The sequence below is a fragment of the Solenopsis invicta genome, chromosome 16, assembly GCF_016802725.1.
Source record: "Solenopsis invicta isolate M01_SB chromosome 16, UNIL_Sinv_3.0, whole genome shotgun sequence".
NCBI classification, from domain to species: Eukaryota; Metazoa; Arthropoda; class Insecta; order Hymenoptera; family Formicidae; genus Solenopsis; species Solenopsis invicta.
The window spans coordinates 23,900,432-23,920,897 of NC_052679.1; the positions used below are offsets into that span (position 1 = coordinate 23,900,432).

The 20,466-nt window shown below is 35.1% G+C and overlaps 1 protein-coding gene across 5 annotated transcripts in view; it reads left to right on the forward strand.

Moving 5' to 3' along the window:
- Nucleotides 1–20,466, forward strand: part of LOC105199492 (protein tincar) — a 164,693-nt gene continuing 144,227 nt past the window's right edge. For all 5 annotated transcript variants that reach the window (XM_039459147.1, XM_039459148.1, XM_039459149.1 and 2 more), the window contains exon 1: nt 1–906. The gene's annotated coding sequence lies outside the window, so the exon portion shown is untranslated. The remainder of the gene's footprint in view (nt 907–20,466) is intronic.

Sequence of the window (20,466 nt, forward strand, 5' to 3'; positions counted from 1 at the left end):
GCCGCGGAGCACCCTCAGAGCGAGCGTGGACGTCCGCCGAGGTACACCTGGCCCGGTGCTCCCCGTACACACGGATTCTCGGCGTTGCCCTTCGTGCCTGACGTCGCGCGAACGTGAGACACCTCGCGCGTGGATTTCGCGGGACGATCGCGCCACGCTCGCACGCGAGTTCTTCACCGATCCTCCCCCCTCCCCCCTTGCCACCCACTCGGAGCGGCGTCCTTCGTCGCGCGCGCGAGAAGCGGAATCTCCGCGAGATCCGCGCGCGCGCTGGTTCCTCTCCGCTCCGGAGTTCCCGACAATCGACGTGGAGCAGAGCGGCCACGACTCGGAGCGCTACGCACGCGTTGTCCCGAGCGAAAAGAAAGAGAAAAGAAAGTGACACTGAGAAACCGGAAACGGAAGGAGGTAAACGCCGCCGCCGTCACCGCCGCCGCGCGATATCGCAATATCGTTCGCCGCAGGACACTTCGATCACGAATTTATCATTCTCGCTCCCCGGGCGAAGACGCGCGGACGCCGAGGACGGTGGCATGCCCGGTAGTGCAGTGAGAGAAAACAGTGCGCTGTTCCGCGTCTGCGAAACAAGGGGCCGCGTATCACGGCGTGCGTAACGGCGTGATCGCGCACACGTGAATCGTGGCTCGCGTACAACGTCGTCCCCCTCGGCACCGATAGCGGGTCGTACGATAGCGGAATGTAAATACGCGCGCGACCGCGACCCGACCCGCCGCGCCGCGCCGCGCTGTTGTTGTTGTTGCTCGCCGGATTATTGCCGATGTATTCGGAATCGGAATCGGAATCGGAATCGGAATCGCTCGCTCGGTGGTGATTTCAGAGTGCTCGCGCGCGCACCGTTCGAGAGCCTGACTTTGCGGACGCCTTTGGGATTCCTTCGCTCGAGAGGTACGTCACATTGCAATTTAGAGATGGCACATAGGGTGCCAGTAGACATTTAATTTTTTTACAATCGCAGTTTGATGAATCCGGAGTCGAGTTTTAAATGGGAGATGTTTGCTTTCAATTGCAAGTATCTTGGATTGAATTTAAAATTCCTTTAAATTCCTGGAATAAATTGTGTCTATACGCGAAGGCAAAAATATTATTCTCCTGCTCAGAGAAGCGATTTCTTAAAATTTTAGATTTCTTCTTGCAAGTGACGGTTATCTTTGCAAAGAACATTTTCTTAAGGGTAATCTTAAAATCGGAGTTAGATAGAAGCCTGTTGAAAAGTTCACAGTTTAATAATAAAGTTAAAAAGTTCATAACTTTTAACTAAGTTAATTTGTAATAATTTAATTTTTAACTTTAATTAGTTATTTTTGAAATACATAAACTTTAATTTATCAACTATTTTCCCCAAGTTAAAAATTTATTTGCGTGAGAAAGAAAAAAGTTTATGAAAGAAAAAAATACATTTTCTCATGAAAAACGATATTGTATTTATTTCATATAAACTTAATTTGCAAATAAAATATTAAATTTGTTTGATGACACATATTATAATTGTTTTTTGCGTAATCTGACTGTAGAAACTTGCAAATTTCTAATTAAATATAAATACTGCTTTTGAAAATTAATTTTTTACTTAATTTAATTAATGTAACTTTTAACGTAATTAAATTAATTTTATAAGCCTTTACTTTAACTTAATTTAGTTAATAAAATATATTGACTTACCCAAACCTGTTTAAAATACCCTTAATATTTACTTGAGTAATATTTACTTAAAATAAACTTCTACATAATACACACACAGAAAAATATGTATTTAAATTAAGTAAATATTATGTATTTTAAATATTTCACATGTTTATATTTCGGCAAATCTATAAGTTGATCATAAGCATCACATTCATTCGAAATATTATTTTAAATCTTAGTAATTTATTACTTGAATCAAGAATATTAAGTTAAAACAAAAATTCAATTTGCTTTTTATTCTGACTTTTCTTAAAAACGGTTTTATAATATTCTTTGAAAAAATATAAATCTTTTTTTTTTAGTATACAAATAATAAATTTTTTTACAACTTGTGATTATATTTTGAGATAATTATCCAGAAAATATTATTTGGCGAAGACAATCGTTATTTACAAGAAGAAAAAAAGTAAATTGTATAAACGCTTTCCTTAGCAATAGAATTGATATTTTTCTGTTTGTTAAGACATTAAAAATTTTATTGCGTTAGAATAGTTTAATTTACAAACTGTGTTTTCCTTTCTTTATGAAAAATCTTGTAAAATATTAACGATTCGATAATGTTACGGTTGAAAAAATGACTCTCGATTAATCAAAGCTTCCACACTGAGAAAAAGCATTTTATTCAAGTCAAAATATTTAATATTATTTTCTTTAAATAAATATTAGTTAGTACAAAATAATTTTCGAACTTAGCAAATCGAGGAAATGATGTTAAAATAAATATATTTACTTGAATATAAAAAAAATACTTTTTCCAGTGTATCAAGAAAAGAAAAGATAAAACTTTGAATGCTATAAATATTAATATTTTGTATCAAGTATTCATCAAGGAAAAATTAATCTCGAGGGGTACAAAGTTTAAATGCATAAAATTTGTGGTTGAAATATTATCTTGTTTCTCGGAGTCGTTCTATATGTATATACAGTGTTACATACCGCAGGTAAACCGCTGAAGAATTTTACTCTACAAGGTCTCAGGACAATAGTAGAAATTGATAGGTATTACTAAAACGACAAATGACTGAACAAGTTCGTACAGTTTGCGGTTTACCGCTCGATTTTCCAGAAGAAATATTTCTTAAGCGAACTATCATTCATGAGTCATTCGCTATGTAATAACATGTATACATTACCGTCGGAAAGTTTTAAACCAAGAATTTATATGTTACTATTTTCAAAGTGGGTTAATGTCAGGGTTGTGCCGTATATTTCGAGATTACGTCTACATGGATTTGCGGATTGTTTATGCTACACTGAGAGAAATATTTGGTGAGATGAACCAAATGTTTAATTAAATAGTGATCAAATAAATTTTATAATCTTAATTACTAAATATGTAGTTGTTTTGATCAAACAGTCTGTAGCCTTAACTAAATAAATGTTTTTATATAATTTATAATCAAATTGTTCGTTAAATGTAACGTTTTCGGTATCAGTAACAACAAAATTCATTTGATCACTATTTAACTATTGTAATTAATTGATGTTTGATTAAGATTTCTCTCAATGTATGTTCACATGAACCTTTCTCATGTAGATTGTAGATAATACAGGCAATGTAAATTAAAATTTGTAAATTCTATCACATAGAAAAAAGTATATATATAGTATACAAAAGTTAAAATTGTCAATGTATCTTTAGTATCGATACAATAAAAATATATGTTATTAAAAATAAACAAACGCACTATCATTGTCACAATTTCTGATGAAATCTGAATTTTTTATAATCCATAGTATACTGTTTACGTAGATGTACACAGAAAAAAAATTAATATCAAATCAACAATCTTTGTTTCATATATAAGCAAGAATACAAATCTTCTTCGAAAAATTTATAATTTTAAACAGACACGATTTGCTTACATGAAGAGAAAAATGTTCTTGATGTAAGCAAATTATGTCTGTTTAAGATTATAAATTCTTTTAAGAAGATTTTATATCTTTGCTTATGTATGAAATAAAGATTGATTTAATAATAAATTTTTTTCTGTGTACGTAAAAGAGTTTACATAAAGTTTACGTTGCATACGCGTTATATAGATTATTTATATTTTATGCGTAAATGTCCAACCCTAGTTAATACTGCCCAAATGATCAACTTGTTGAGAGTTTGAGCGAATTATTGACAATAATAATTATTAATAACATCAAATTTTAATAAGCAGAATCTGATTGTTTTAAAAAATATTAATTAAAAAATAGTAACATTCCACATAAACAAAAAAATTTTTTTTAATTTTAGAAGATCTTGTGCAATACTTTGAGATGTCATTTCAGATATCTGTGAAGAAAATTGAAGATATCTTTCAAAAATCTAATGAACATCTTGTTCGACAAATATCTCGAAAAATATCTTTTAAGATGTCTTTTAAAAGTCTTTTAGAAATTTTTAAATATGACAGTATTACGTAACGGCACATGAAAAAGATTTCTGTATAATATTTAAATATTATGTTTTATTGGCTATAAAGTATTACGACATTTTTTTTATGTCAGCGGTTTACCTCTCCGATTATATATATTTAATTTTACAAATTTAATTCATAAAAGATTTTGAATAAATTTTTCACCGGAGTTTCGATGTTTGAAAATTTTTGCCGAGATACGCGAGATTTTCTGCGTAACGTTAGATAAATTCGTGCATCAGTAGCAGGCGGATCGAACAACTGTATGTGGGATCTACGGGGTCTCATGGGACAATACAAAAATATTGACGAAATGTAGAGTGCAGTGAACCCATCTGGCGTCGAGCGGTCTACACGCGCCTGTTTACATTTTTGAATTTATTTGGCGCAAGAAATGTTTGCTTAGCGCTCACGTACGTGATAAACCATGCAAATGTTTTTTCAAAGTATTACGTCTGCGACGATATCAATTTTTTATTTTATTTTGAAGCCAAGTTTAATTTCGTGAAGAGAATATTGCGCGAAATGCCGTAACTGCAGATATATTCGACGAACGCTCGGAGCATATCCGATTACGAAATGTTCATCATATGACTGAGTTCGCGGTTGATCTGAGTCATTTAATTCGCTCACAAAGGGTCGGGCGTGCAATAAATTCCAGATATAAGATAAACACAACGTACATGAAACGTATCTCACACGTGTCCAAAATCGGGACTTAAAATGTTTTAAACACATCTTTAAAATGTTTTATGATATGGTGTCTAAAAAAATTTCTAGGTCAAGGTTTGAAAAAAGCGGGATTTTTTTTAAAGATCAGCTCAGTGAATTTTTCCGAATTTTATGCGTTTTAACTTTTTATAGTCCACTAATGATTAACAAAATTTGCTATTTAATTGATATTGCCATTATGAATTAATTTCAATTTAATTAATTAATTAATATCTATTATTGATTAACAATAGACATACATATATCTGTAGAGGATAAATCGACTTTGTTTTTTATTCAATTCATATTATTGCAAAAAAATAATTCTATCACGTATGATGTTTTACAATGTTTGTTATATTACAGATTTTTTTGTAAATTGCTAAAAATAATAAAAAATGGAGTTTTTGTTTTACTACAATTAGTATTTGAAGAAAGATGAAAATTGAAACAAAACTAAATTAAGTTAACATTTCTTTTATTCTTTAAAAAATCGAAGAAATAAGTTCATTGAATCGGTGTTTGTAGGTAAATTTTTTAAGAACGTTTTTTTTTAGTGAGCCTAACCTAATAAAACTTTGTGGCTTTTATTGGGTTAAGCCTACCTCGTCAAACTCTCTTTAAGACGTCTCGTGTCCCGACTTTGGACATAGTGATATTATTAGAAAGTTAAAATCTTAATTATTTTAGCACAATTTATTTTAAAGTCCCAATTGAAGTGGATTTCTGTTTCGACACAGAGAAAAATAATTTGCTAGCATAGCAAATTTTACGCTGCTGTAGCAAAAGCCGTCAGTTATTACATAGATAGCAAAGAGATTAGTTAAGAGTATCGGTTGATATTGGTTGCGCTCAGCGGAAAAAGCGGCTTTGTAACTGTTATAAAATTCTTTGATGTGCTTGGTTTATACATTCACATCCGGCAAAAACCAAGGACAATAACCAATCGTATTAAAGAATCTTACAGTTTTAAAGCTGCTTTTTTGTTGAATCAGCCACTTGCTAGCTGCAAGAGTTTGCTGAAACTACAAATTATTCTGCCGTGAGAAAAAATTCATTGAATCACGGATTCAAGTCTGTATAAGCTCATTTTTACGAACATTAATATTTTTGCTGTAACAGCAAAAGTATTTGCTAAAAATATATTATATTATTTTGCTTTAACAACAAATTAATGCGCTCTACTAATGAATAATTTCTAAAATTATACTTGTCATCTAAATTTTGTCTTACAAATATGCAATGGCAAGAACAATTTTGCTACTATAGCAAAATTATTTTTCCGCGTGGAGATGCGACCGTAACATGCGATATCTGCTTATTATAAAACACTTTAACGATCTTCGAAGAATTAACGAGTAATAAAATCATCCTTGAAATCAGTTGAAGTATATATAGTAACGTATTACATTTATTTTGCTTCACGTTATTCATTTAATTTTGCAAAATAGAGAGAATATTCCACATGCGATATATTTTTCACATGAAACGTCAAATGGTAATAAAAATACTATCTTTTCATATCACGATTTATTCAACCGTTAAGCAAAATTAAAAAAATATATTTTTTTTGTGTAATAAAAAAAATACATTTCTATATGAATTGACACGAGAAATAACGATGTCATCAATAACAAGCTCAGTAAGCTTTTCTTACCATTGTGTCCCTCGATTTTAACGTTTCTGACAGTGGAAGGTTTAATTAAAAGAGCCACATTAACGAGACTCGTACAACGCAATATTGATTCTCGGTGAGACGTGAGCGCCCGTTAAATTTCCAACTGTCTCATTACTTTTTGCGTTGCGCTTTTTGCGCGCCTACGACGAGGCGTCGTCTCGCGCATTCGGCGCGGACCGCGACGTCGATCGACCGTAATTAAGATCGATAGGATTTTTGTCGAGCGTGAGACTACGGGCGACAGGGTTATCCCGTGTACATACACACGTGTCGCACGTGCCTCGCCGCAGGAAGGATTATTACGCTCTCGAAGTGGCGTGTGAGAGAGGGTCGGCGCGGAGAGACCGAGCGCGTGTTTCCAAATCGCGTACAACGGCACCGTTGTCCTCTCATCCCGATTTAGACCCCACTCGCGCCGCCGTGACGCATACGTTTCGTCACTGTAAACAGTCTCCGGATCTCGTCGTTGCGTGTTCCTTTCTTGCAACCAAGAGAGAGAGAGAGAGAGAGAGAGAGAGAGAGAGAGAAAGAAAGAGAAACCGAGAAGGCGTGAGCTTAGCTTGCGCCGTCGCGCAATATAGGGGCAAAGTACATTGAGCGAATGTGCCGAGTGCACATTCATGGAAACCTCTCGCTGATTGATCACTTTAGATGCGCCGTCGGGAACAAGGGTCGGCACTACAATGCGCTCGCGTGTCTCGGAGTAGCGTAAAACGGGCGGAGTGGAGCAGCCAACTCTTTTCAAATATATCGATTCGCTGAGGCGTGTAATTCCGGGACTGAATCGAGCTATTTATGAATAGACGCTTATCGAAAACGTCTATTTTTTGTCGCGTAACTTATACGCGAGCGAGCGCTTACCTTTGAAAGATATGCGAGGCTATTATCATTTATATCTTGATTTATATCGCCTTATAAATCAGATTGATGTATATATACGATTTATATTGCGTACGATTTGTGTATGATTTATGATAATTCCTAGATAATATTGTCGCTTGGAGAATTTTATTACGCAAGATCTTTTGCAAATTTGATACTTCTGCACGTTGCACGGGGCGAGCTGCGAGGAACGACTTCTTCATGCATTGTAGATTTTGTCGATGGAAACGAAAACAGTACGGTTAAAATGTAGCGTACAGGGGCAATTGTTTCGGTCGTTATTCTTCCGGTGCGAGGACGGCTCGTTTCAATCACGTGGAAAACACGAGAGTAAACTGCGTGCTCTGCGAAAATACGTTACCGCCGTCATACGCTCCAGGGGTGGTCGACCTGGCGAAAGTGAGTAATCCCTAGCACGCATGCTCCGATCCCCCCCTAATATCGTAAGATACCGCCAGACTTGAATGAGAGGGGTAGACGACGGTGAGAATGTCGGTGTGCTCTTCTTCACCCCTGGTAGATAATATTTACCATCCTTTTCCTATCTCGACGTACACAGGCGCGCACGGTTAACGAACACCCGCGGCGGGTTGTTGATAGGTGGACTTTACCGCTACTTATGAGGGGCTGAGAGCCTGGTGGTGGTTCGTTTTACAGCGCCGCGACTTTCTCTGAAAGGCGGCTTCCGGAATATGAGAGCTACATAGCTTTATCCTGGAGAACGCCCAACATTCCGCGGAGCATCTGGCCTTCCGAAATGAAAAATTGTTAAGCTAGACTTTCTTTAGATCGTTACTTGGGAAGGTTATGAGAACGAACGAACACGTATATTTTAAACAATTTTAAATCGTGACGTAGGAAAATTTGTGTCTTGATCGTACGGTCATATTATTTGTAACAATGTTGGGCATTAATCATTTTATTTGTTTATTAATTAAAATAATTGATTAATAATCTATAATATATGTAATTATAACGAATGTAGTCAATTAATAAAATTAATTGTTGACAATTTTGTATAATTTATCGATTTTCTCTTAACAAACATAACCGATTAAAAATTAATGATAATCACTCTTTTGATTGATTTATTAAGTTATTGAAAGAATAAATTAAATACCGTTGATTAAGAAAAATAATTGATCGTTAATCACACATTAATTTGTAATCACATTTAAAAAATTATATTTATAATTATATATAATAATAATGTTTATAATTTATAGGGAATTATTAATCAATAAATTGGTTAATAATTTAATCCAACTAAATTTGATCCAACTCTCGTAATCACGTGTTTCGTGATTCTCATTTGTATTTATATTTGGAATTTTAAGAATGTTTTGGCCATACAATACGAGCTAAAATTTATTTTGAAATCTGAAGGCTTCTTATAGGTTTATTCTTTTTTTCTAATCAACAAAACATTTTGATCGCAAATGTTCGAATTTTGGTTTTCAATCAACTGCAAAGAAGAAAATGAAAAATTTGGTGTATAATAATTTTTGCAGTGAAAATATTCTGATCATATTCCGCTGCAGTTTTAAATAAATAACTTTTAAACAAGTAAGTTAATTTTAAATGAATTTTTGCATAAAAGTTTATCAAAGTTATATAAGTATATGTAAGAACTTTTATTTAATTCGTAATGTTACTTTCTCATCAAATTTACAAATGAGTAGGACGAAACGCGATTTTACATAAGAATCACAAGAGTATACGAAACATTAAATAACTTTTAAACCAATGAGAGAATTATGCTAAAATTTTACATAAATACTTAAACATATTAACAATAGTTTGGAGATACGTGTGTTGGGTTTTATTAAAAGGTTTTATTAAAGTATCTGAAAGTTTAGATGGATACAGATCTGAAAATAATTTTGTTAAACTATCAATGTAATTAGATTGAACGCTCAAATTAGAACATCAAAACTTTTTGCAGCATGCTGGAACATCCTTCATAATTATTTTGATAGTTGAACCAAATTATTTTCAGATCTGTAACTAACAAAATTTTTAGACACTTCAGTGAAATAGTTCTTTTGCAGAAGGTTTACTTTACATAACGCGCCGTAAATGGTCGCAATATGCAATTTTATAAAGGGAAGCAATATTTTAACTGGCGCGCACGCGGGAAAAAGAGCGAATTTACTCTCGCTCGGCGTTGCGTGAGGCGAAATTGTACGCATTGAGTTAAAGCCGGTCGATGTAACATCGCGTTATATCGCATTAAAGTTATGTAAGCTCCATAATTCATGGCCGAGGTGGTGAACTAATCGACATCGCCTTACAGAATATATTTACCGACTTCGCTCGTGACATGAAAACAGATTGACGTTACGGACATACCGTCTGAATAAAATCCGCTGGATCTTCCACCTTTTACCTTACACGTATGCCACAACGGATGTAGGTTATGACTTCATATCCTGTTTGTTGAAGCCGTTCCTTTCGCGAGAAGATTTTCGACTGCATGAACGCTTCCTGATCGATTTTACGTCGTTCGAAAACGTCTGCAAGATCATGCCTTCCACTATGTCGACGCAGCAAATTATCGTACAGCAACCTAGCGATATGTCGGACTTATTTCGACAAAGCCTTTGAGAAATTCGAGAAAATTTCATATAATTCAATAAATATGTCAATGCCAGATCAAGCTAATTACCTCTGACGTATTTTTGCGATGTTTAACATTTCAGATTTAAATCGTTCTATTCCTCTAGTCACATTTACGCGTACCTTTGTTTTCATTCTAATGTTAGAACTTATATGTCACATTTGCTACTAAATATGGACGATACTTTTATTTCCATCACCACGCTCGGAATATCGACAATGTTTCACTTTAACTGCAACACTTTCGACTTACAGTATTATGTGAATCTATAAACACGCAACGACCTCAACAACGACTGAACTTGTATATACATTCGTCTCAAATCTACTTATGTATGTTATTAATAGCGCGACACTGACGATGACCCAATGCGGAGATAAAAACGTTTGTTAAACATTGTAGAAATACATTATAGAGATAATTAGCACGATGATCTGGCGTTTGACTATCTTAGCTTCTTGATATATTAATTGAACTTTACCCCTCTTAGCCTTGTTATAATTTTTTTGTTTCTTTTTTATTTCGTATAATTGTTTACAATATTACTACGCATAATTCCGCCCGAGAATAACCGGGAAGAAGAGTTTATACAACTCGATTGATAAAAAAAGAAAACTGGCTGATCTCGTTATTCAACGAGACATATTCCTGTTGTTCAACGCTGAAACGTCGCCGAGCAAGATGTTGAAGTGAATTCGCGTTTTTGCCGACTTGAGGAAAACTTTAAGGAAATTTAATCTTCACGCGGAAGAGGAACAGTAAATTGCTCGCTAAAGTCTAAAGTACACAATTATTCTCGAGCTTGATATCTGTAGGACGGCAAAACCCGAAAGGATATGAGGGTTGCCGGGATGTTTTAGATAATTTACTGTATATTTACCGGTGAGCACACACTTCTCTTGAACGAGCCTCATTTCTGCGACAACGGAGATAGTGAAGACCGCGGTTTTACCACAGTAAACGAATTTGTTATCGTGCAGTTTATGACAGTCTCTAGACAGCGACACGCAACATCGTCAACATTTTCCAGACAAAAACGCGCCTGTATCTTGCTAACGTGATGAAAAGTTGGTAACCATAAATCCGTTAGTTTTTAAGATATCAAAAAACTAACATGATATCTGCAAGACGAAAAGTTTATTACGAAAATTATGCAATACTTTTTATCCATTTTTTTTACACTGTAAATCAGTATTCACCTTCTTCGTGTGCTTTCCAAACGATCATTACTGCACAAGTTTATATTGTTTAATCTAAAGAAGAAAAACAGTATTTGCGTATCAATAATTTCAAAAATTGATTGTCGCGAAGGAATAAAACTTTTATAAAGTTTATAATCGAGATTTATTCATCGTAAACAAAATTCGGAAAAAATGATTTTTCCTGTACGAATGTATCTCCATTTTGCTGATACGATACATATTAAGTTGATTTTGATCAAGATTGAGAGCTTGATTTTATACTTATCGAAATACAAATCAAGTTTGATCCTACATCCGTTAATGGATATATTAGCTATCGATGCGCTCGATAAAGTTCGATTAAGGGCGAATTATTGTGCTCTATAGGTACGTCAATCTATTCTACTACATTATATGGTGAATAGTTAATAATAAGCGGTATTATGTTCTTTGTTGTATAACGCGAGAAGCAATGGGCGTGGCGCGAATCGCAGCATTGGTTTTCGTGATATCAGTTGACCTCAATGAAATGATACTTATATGACAAATTGACTCTTATTTCTTCGGATCAGTATCGAGACTTAATCAATTGTTTGATTAATAATTACCACTAAAAATTTAATTTTTAATTATAATAGGCGTTAAAAATTTGTTATAATAATTGCCTTGAAATAAATCTTAGGCATTTATTAAATTTTTAGTCAATAAAATAAACCGATTAAAACAAATTGTTGTATTGTGATTGTGATTAATTTCATTGATTGATTGAAAATAATTAACTACTGCTGATTACAAAATTAGCTGTTAATTATTAATTCGTTCGTTTATCACTAATTTGTAGCGTTGATTGATAGCTGAATAGCATTGATTAATGCAGTAAATAAAATAACTGATCAAGTCACATATAATTTAAATATCTTTTCGATATGACAAACACATTCTTTAAGTGCATATATAAATATAGTTCTTGAAATGTGATTATAAAAATAAGTGATTAACGATTTATTGTTTTTTCAATCAACGTTATTTGACTTATTTCAATAATCGATTGAATCAATCGTGATTACGTTTATTATTAATTTTTAATCGATTACTTTAGTTAGGTGAAAACTTAATCGATTATGTATATGAAGTTGTTCGATAATTTTGATTATTTTAATGCTCAACGCTCTGTTTCGCGGACGCGGAACGATCTTGATTATTTACTCGCTAATGACACGGACCATTTTGAAGATCTCTGCTTTATATGTCACACTGCCGTTGGACACAAGCCGAAAGAGAGCTTCTATTGATTCGATCGCCAAGCCCACGTTGACAGTGGCGAGTTAATTCAAAACGGTAGAAAAATAATAATTATATCGTGTCACTTTTCAAATATACAATAAATGTGTGTATACTTTGTGTCAATATATGAAGAATGATTCTTTCTTTCATCGTTTTGAATTAAGTCACCATTGCCAACACGGACTTGACACTCGAGCCAGCGCGGGGGCCCTAACAATAAACGGCGTTATATTCTTCTTCGTTGTATAAGTTGGTGTATGGTGTATAAGCAATGGGCGTGGCGCAAACCGCAGCACTCCGGCTTTTGTGTTATGGTACACGTACGCGCCCGCCTTTTGTTGTACGCTGCCGTAAGTCGTTCTAGATATCCCGGAGCCGATCGTATCCAAGACGGACGAGAAAGAGGTGGAGGTGGAGGAGGAAGAGAAGGAAGAGGAGGAGGAGGAGGAAGAGGAGAGGCTGTGTGTGAAAGAGCGCCCGGGACATATCGCGAGTAATGAAGGTACGAGAGAAGAAAGAACTTGCACGGATGCCGACACGGTGCGGTATCGCGTATCGATCGCCACGTGTTATTTTCTCGATTACTCGCGACGCGAGTCACGATCGACAGTTGTTGCATCGCAATTGTCGCCTGGCGGTAACGGCCGGTCCATATCGTTGTCTTGCGTTAACGTCCTGTTTCCCGCCTTCTTTCTCTTCTTCTCGTAAACCGTTTCCATTTGTGGCACGGTTAACGCGAGACCATACGCGCGCGTACGGAAATACGGCTCGGCTCAATGGACGACTCAATACTCGCGTGTACTTGTTACTATTTCTGTTTCAGTCCGTAGTAAAACGAACGCAAAGTCCGAGAGACATGTCTCGATTCAATAAAGGCAAAAGCGGTTTAGCTCGTAGTTACGAATACTTCCAAGTGTTCGTTTTTTATTTAAGTAAAATGAAATCTTATATGGAAATCTCTCTCCATACACAAGATAATACAATAAATTTGTGATAGTGTTTGATGTATTAGAATTTATATTGATACTAATATTTATGTTTTTAATTTTTTTACTAAATATCAATGAAAAATTAAACTTGCATTTTTGATGCAGGTTAAATTTTCAATTTTCCGTAATACTAGAAGTTACTATTTCAAATTAGAGCTCGAGCTCTAGCGCGAGCTAAAAGATTCAATCACCTATTGCTTAAATTTTAAATAGTTTAAGTAAATAAATGAGCATCTTTCCGTTTCGAATATTTTCACTGACAATGAGAAAAAAGATTGGTAAAAACCTACTAAATGCATAGTGAAATAGTATCAATTAAATATTTGGTTAATGTAACCAAAAATAGTTTTACTTTTCTAAATATTTAATAATTTATATCAGATTTGATAATACATACTAAACATTTAGAAAAATAAAATTATTGTTGGTTATGCTGACAAAATATTTAATCGGTACTGTTTCACTATACATTTGGTAATTATAACCAGACTTTTTCTTCAGTGTTGGACAGTTCGGACAGTTTCAGTTAAACAGTGACCGTTTTGTAATGTCTATAAGGTAAATGTACGGAATTGTGCCATTGACCCTAATGACGCCACCGCAATTGATTTTGGGCTCGTAATAAAACACAGTTGATTAAAAGTGTCTAAACATTACCGGAAAGCAGTCGTCAAAGTCTATCAAATGACTCTGTCAAAATAAATAAACGGATATAATGTGATTTTTCGTGCAATGTGCATGGTTCCCAAAAATCCATGTCGAGAATCTATCACTTTTAATTGTCAATGGCTAAATTTATTCCTAAATTGTTACTAAGACAATGTAATTTGTAGAATAATAAAATTAAATAATTTTGAATTATAATACAAATGTTTTATTTTTGTACAATTAATATGTGTAAAAAATAATAAAATAGTAAATTATCATTTAATTACATGTTTTTTGTAAAATATAAAATATATTAATAGGGGTGTCCAACACACAGAAGGATGGCGTCATTTGGTTACACACTAGTGGCGCATTTACGAAACAATATAGAATTTTGATGGTGTAATTCAGAATATTTACATTCATACTTAATTCTTTTGCACATAAAAAAATTTTTGTTTATTTTCAACTTTTATATACGTTTTCGCTAAATTACAATAGTAACTTTAGAAAAAATCATAGTCTTATCTAACATCACTTAATTTTTTTTCAAAGAACCTGTCGAAAATTAATCTTTACTCTTAAAGTGGAATAATTCTGTACATTTACCTTAAGTCGTGTCTAAAATTCAGACAATTCGGGTGGTAAGAAGATTGGCAACGTATTAGATAAAAAGTAGTTTTTCATAAGTTTTTTTTTCCACAGTACGTCGAAAGATTTAGGTTCGAACCATAATAATTTTAAATTTTCATATTTAAAGTAAGTTGAAATAGTTTTACAAGCTCAAACTATTTGACGTTCGATCTTGAGATTCGAACTATTTGATCACCTGGTGTTTCCGAGCACTAGTCTAAATTGGAAACGTGATATTAACTTTGTTTCGTTGCTAACGCGACTCAGTCTGTCCAGGGAACGGACGAAACACGTTTATAACAATCGATAATCGGTTCTACTCAAATTTTACGGCGATTTATCGCAATAAACAGTCGCGGAGCGTAGTGCATTGGCCGGAACAATTGGCGCGGGACTGCAGAGAGCGTAATTAAAACGCAGTAAATTTTAGCGTGCGCAAGCGAAATACTCGGATGTTTCGTACGGCCTCGCGTATCGATCCCACCTCGCTCATTGTCGACGATTAATTGCACAGCAGAATCTCCGGGTGTCTGTACAATCGCAAACATGTAATTTAATCAACGAATTCGTCACATGTCGTGCCGTAGTTATAACGATGGTTATGTTTCCGGAATTCACAATGGTCACCGTGTTTTAATTCTAATTATCGGCTGACTATCGATTTCATTGATATTTTGTTATCAGAGAATTCCAATTTTTGACATCCGATGTAACTATAAGCAGTTACACGACGAATGTATTAACTTCGCTTTCCGCGATTCTATTTTGTATAATAGTTGCTCTATTTTATAAAGTCCTTCTCGTTCTTTGTCCTTTCGATTTCCTACGTTTGTTGGATCATCCACAATTTTATTTTTCTACAACACTTAATTTGTATTCTTTCATCTCATTAACCTGAAGAAAGCTAGAAGATTTATAAATTGTTGAGAGTGAGCCTCAGCGATGCGAATAAAAGTCAATGGATGAACTTGACGCGATTTTCCACGATCGCGAGACGATCGTGAGGATTCCGCAGTTGCAACTATCGACGCGTTTAATGCAAAGGTGGGGAAAATCGGATTTTCACACAAGAAAATCTTTTGAAGCGAATGAAGCGTACATTCAATATCTGTCGTACTCTGAAAATCTGTGCGCGAGTGTCGTATTCGTAAGCAAATACAGTTGATCGGAGGAGCACCGTGCAGATGTATGCGCGAGGCGAAGGAGAACGAAAAGCCGGTCCTTGGTGGAACACCTGCTCCACAGGTATGCGATCCTCTCCACTGTTCTTCGCGCCTGTCCGCCGCATATATGCCTCCCAACATTCTTCCATCTCGCTCAGCGCGATCGGTTCAGGACTGACAGTGATCGAGAAACTAAATCCACATTGTTGAGTGAAAGTCGCAGGATAACTTCGTCGAGCGTGTCGCATTAAATTAACTTTGGTTGCATCGGTTACTCAAGTATTCATAAATCCTTTAATTTTTCCGGGCTGACTACCCGAAGGAGGCAGAATGCAAATTAAATGATGGTAAAATGTAAATTTGTAGAGGAACCAATAGCGGTGTCGCATTGCTACATCTTTTATTAAAATGATTTATGTGAAAAATGTAGCGATGTTGTTATAAAGTTTTATTACATATATCAAGATGAGATAAATTTTACTCTAGATGCTGTATGCAGAATAACATCTATCGCATGTTGATGTGGTAATGTAAAAACTTTACTACAACATTGTTGCGCATTTTTTATTTTTATTTTTTTTTTTTTTATTGCACGTTGCGACATTAATGTAATTCGTGTCAAGAAAATTAATACGGAGTTTACAGAACCACGCAAATTAGATTTCAAAATTTAAGCCGTCTCGGGAAGTTTGATGGCTTTTGTAAAAGAAACGGTCCGCGATATCCACAATCTTCACGATTATCGAACGGACACGAAAGGCACATACTGATTTAAATTACCGCACAATAGCGTCGCCTGCAGGAAACCTGTTTGCCGGGTGTTCGGCCTGTTCTTGCGTAGCCGTACAATATTTGAAGGACTTGAGGCACTGCCAGACCACAGACTTGCTAAACCACATGAAGCAATTTTGACAGGAATCGAGAAAGGCCATTAAATTATTAATGACTTTTAACATGATGTATAAACCCTTATAAATTTCTCCTCAATTACTCTTTAGCGGACCCTATCCGAGAGAAGTAAAATTTTTGTTCACTCGAATTTATTATAACGTAATTTATAAATGAATGTATTTTAAAAATTCCACGCGATTTGCTTTGATGCGATTTGTTAGTCCCTCAATCGTTGTAAAACTGTTTGTGGAAAAAATGTATGAAAGATATTTTTCAAATCGCTTATTCGTTATTAAACGCTCTGTAACAATTGCTGCATATTGTATTCGAAAATTACATAAGTACGCATGCATTGGGAAATCATACAAATTGCACAAAATTGAACGTTTTGATATTGAATGTTTGGTTGTTTTTACATTAAACAAAACATATTCTGTTACAATGATTTGTCTACAGTCTGAATTACCAGCCAGCTTTTTATCTGCGTTGAAAATTTCATTTTTCAACGGTTACACCGTTACCATGCTCCAATTTTTCTTCAAGTTTTCTCTTTGCGTTCTGCGTGATACGCTTTTCTGCCATTCGTTTAATGAAGTCTCTTATTAGCTTTCGTTGCCCCGTTATTCCAATGTAATTCTTATTTGCATTGCGCGCTTCTCTGTAGTTGGCACTGTCGGTCATTATTCATGAATGCGCATCTATATTTCTTCGATTCTTGCATTTTTGAGTCGATAATCGAAATAATAACTAGTCAATATTCAGACGCGATCAATTATTTTATTATAATTGGATGACGTGAAATACGAATAGTTTGCAAAGTACACGTTATAACGAAATATTTAAACAAAAGGAATTTTAGCAGTCTGTACGCTATTTGCACTGTTACGCCATTGAATTGATGATGATGATGATGATGATGATGATAACAATAATTTTATTCCAGATATGAGATATTATATACATAAAGGAAAATGTGTATGTATGCGAAAATTCCAAGAAGTGAGGCATTAGTGATGTTCACAAGCTTGGACTTTTAATACAATTAATATAGATTTAAAAAATAATAATGCGCTAAAATGTGTGTAGATATAAATGGTGTAAAAGGAAAATAGTACACAGAGAAACAGATTTCTTCAGTTTTAATACTCGCTAGCTTTAGTATTTATTTGATTGAAAGTTGCTAAAAGCTGTTTTGTTGAAACAACATATGCTTATACAAAACATTATTCATTTGAATAAAAATTTTATTGTATAATTCAAAGAACCTCTATTATTTGACAAAAGTAACTCTATTATTGGTTGTACTCATTGATTCAAACATTGATTTGTTTGGCCTATTTCAACTAAATTTGTTTGCATACAATATAATTTATTAAGTTCAAAGAACTCGTTTTCTCCGTGTACACGCACGTATACTTACACACACACATATATGGAGGAGAATATGAACTGTGTAGGTACATATTATGGGTACCCGTATTATTCCCGTTATTAGATAATGAATTACTTATTGAATCATTTATTTAGTAATTTGCCGTTATGTAGTGGTACTAATATGCCAACATATAATAGCTGACATTTGTTACAAGACACTTTTATTTTCGAACATTTGGAAACTTTTGTAAGATACATTTTAATATTCAATTACGCATACTTTCTCATTATTTTTAAATTTGAGCATATTATTACATTAATGTATGTATATTCGAGTGTTTGTTTTTGTTATTTAATTTTTTATTTGGCCTTCAAGTTATGCAAAGTTATACAATAACATAGACCTAGTTGTTAATGTGGGCATAGAAGCATTAATGCTGGCAATACGGGTACTATCGAGATTTTCATATCGAAATATTTCTTCGATAAATCGGTTGTCACTCTAGAGAACTGCATTCAGAGACATAGAGATATTATTTTGGTAGTTTATGAAAGTATATATTTTGGCAGTTTATTTATAATCTATCTTTTAATTGTAAGTCAGCATTTATCTCTTCTATCAATCTTTTTTAAAACTTCGTGGTTATATTGTAACTTTTTCTAACATTTTATTTAAAAAAAAAAATATAATTTTATAACAAGATACTTTTTTTATGCAAAACTTATTTTTAAAATTTATTTCTGCGATGGCCTATATTATCATTACCTGTTTCTTTTCGATCCATTATGCAGTTACATTTTTATAAATTATATCTTAAGTAATATTCCATGATTTTGAGTCTAGAATCTATTAAGTAACACTTTGATGAATATAATCGTTAAATTTTAATACAAAACATTGATTACTAATAGAGTTATTGAATAAAATGTAAATGGATACTTATAACACCACCTTCTCTATTCTACTAATACTTTCCTCTTTTGCGGAGTAAAGGAACGTCTACAATACAGTCGTTACAATGTTACAACGCCGCGATGGACCTATCAGAAAAGAAGAAAAAAACCATGTTTTCTCTTCTTTAATTGGTCCGTGGCAGCGTCTCGTAACATCGGGACTGCATTGTAGACGCTACTTTAAGGCTCTCCGATCGTCTATAATCTGCCTCGTCCCCCAACCTTGTGCTGCTTGCAGCGAATCTTGCAGCTGCATCAATCGTCTTTTTGTACCTTAACACATTGCAAACGAGAGCTACCAAAATTCCCTATCATACAGCACGGGGTATTCTCGAAGCCCGCCGGCAATATGTTTACGTTTGTTAAGAAAACGGACTGTTAATTACTCGACGGATAAGTAACATCCTTCCACTACATTGCTGCATTGTCTCGACATGGGAATAAGGCTAACGGGCTCCTTCCTCGTCGCAAACTCCGCCGCGTTCTCACACGAAATACAAATTTGCGTAAAATTATAACGTAATATCGTTATCCGATAGCGGTACTCGCTTCCACCGTGCACTTCTGCCCCGGAAAGCTCCATCGTCGTTTCTTCCGCAGTCGGTGCGGTTACGCAAGAGGTGGCAAGACTGCGCCAGTAAAGTGCGCGACACGAATTTCCAATCGCGTTCCCCCGTAATTTTTATTTTGCCTTAAACCTCATGGCTCGCGATTATTTCGGACCGAGTAACTTTCACAGAGTTGCTTAATGACGTGGCAGAGCCGGGCAATCACTACGGAACACCTGCCCCGGACGTATTTATGTTAGCGGACTCTCTCTCTCTCTCTCTCTCTCTCTCTCTCTCTCTCTCTTTCTCGCTCGATTCTGACACTGCGTGCTCCGTAAGGTATACGACGAGACGCCTGCCGTCGCCCGTCGTATGCAACTGGCCAGCCAACCTTCGACGCTCCCTTTGAGCGGAATATATCCTTTATGTCGCCGTAAACGAACAGTAATGCGATAACGGTGGTGATAAACGAGTCCAGGCGTCACGGGATACCCTCGCGTCATAAAAATACTGGAGGCGTTCGTATAATACGTCTCTCGTAAAACTTGTTAAATGCGCGATGTCGTATAACGGAATTTTCTAATATCGCGTGTATGCACCTGGGTCGTTGCTCGTTAGAATAAAATTCCAGACTGATCGATTTTTCGTTGATTGCCGTACGCGCGGTCGTGCGACGGTTTTATACGTCGCCCGGCATGCCCGGCTGGACAAACAGATTTACAGTGATGCGGTCTCGGCGATGCACATGGCGCGTGAATTAACGATATCGATGGAACGATAGTAAAGCCCGGAGTGTAT